Raw genomic sequence first — 1,552 nt, 5'->3', positions numbered from 1 at the left:
TTTTTTTTTTTTTTTTTAACAGTCTGTCCTGGAAATGGAAGCAGAAAGCTCTGGTGGGATAAAAACTTATCTAAAAGGGGAGGAACTCCCTCTACTGTGAACAGTAAGCCAGAAAATGCTTATTCCTCAGCATAAACAGTGTCTGGGAGAAGCCTAGGATGAGAAAAGGAGGAGGTTAAGAAACATGAGGCCTTCTTGTCATATGCCCGTCTCTGAGTTGTTTCTGCCCCTACCCAGTTCCACCCAAAGCTCTAAGGAAGCAGCCCAGGTTGTACCTGTTGATTTTCCATGACTGCTGGTCTTGCTCTGCAGTGGAAGCGGAACAGGACCAATCCAGGTTAATACTGCCACCTGGTGGGCAGTTTCAGTCATGAGCTTCAGTCTTCTACACAAGTTCTATCACTATTGGGGAATTGGCATCCTGATATAGTAGCTATTGTTTATTGAATTACATGAGGAAAATTTTACTATTCCTATCTTACAGATGAGGAATTAAGGCTTAAAGAGTCCCTGTGTCTCAGTAGCAGTCTCTCTCCCACTATGTAACCAAGCAAAATACACAGCTTTGTAGCTATTTCTTGGTTCCTGTCAGCCAAGCTGCATTTTGAGGAAAGGGTGCATTTTGGATGGACTGAAAAGCAAAAATGGCTTTATATTTATTTAGTCTTACAACAACAAATATTGATTGCTTTACTAGGTGTCAGGTACTGTGCTAGGTGCCATGGATACATTGTTGATAAGGTTGAATGCTGTTGGGAGATTTTTTAGTCCAGTCAGGAAGCCAGGCAATAGAGTAGGCAATGAAATGAACTGTGATAAGGTGACCATGGTGGAGCGGACTACACTATGGCAACACACAGCAGGGGTAGCTAACCTACTCTTGCAGTCTGGGAAGGCTTCTTCTGAGAGGGTGTAATGTCTAAACTGATACCTAAAAGGGGAAGAGTTAACCAAGAGAAGGGAAGGGGAGGCTAAGACAGTGTTCCAAATAGGGAACAGCAGGTACAAAAGTCCAGAGGCAAAAGAGAGTACAAACAAGGTCCAGTTCTATAGCAGCCCAGATTGGGGAAGGGATAATGCTAGAGGAGAGGCTAGAGAGGGAGAGAGACCTCATAAAACAGAGTACAGACTTCAGCCCAAGGGCAGTGAGAAATCATTGAAAGTGTTTTAGCAGGGAAATAAAACGATTTTGCCTACAAGCAGTCCCCAACTTATGATGGTTCGACTTAGGATTTTTCAATTTTATGATAGTACAAAATGATTCGGTATGCTCCTCTCCTTATGATGCAGTTATATCAGATAAACCCATTTTAAGTTGAAAATATCATAGTTGAAGATGTGCTTCTGCCTTATAGTATTCTAAATTTATAATGGATGGGTTTATCCAGATATAACCCATTGTAAGTAGAAAAGCTTCTGTACTGAAAAATCACTTGACCTCAGGGTCTAAGATGTATTGCAGGGAGCAAGCCGTGGCCAGGAGACTTTTGCATTGCTTTAGGAGAGAAAAGACTTGACATATATAGTGGTGATGAGGGGTGGACAGATTTGG

The sequence above is a fragment of the Cebus imitator genome, unplaced genomic scaffold, assembly GCF_001604975.1.
Source record: "Cebus imitator isolate Cc_AM_T3 unplaced genomic scaffold, Cebus_imitator-1.0 Scaffold170, whole genome shotgun sequence".
Classification (NCBI taxonomy): domain Eukaryota; kingdom Metazoa; phylum Chordata; class Mammalia; order Primates; family Cebidae; genus Cebus; species Cebus imitator.
Note: the sequence above shows the minus strand (reverse complement) of the source record.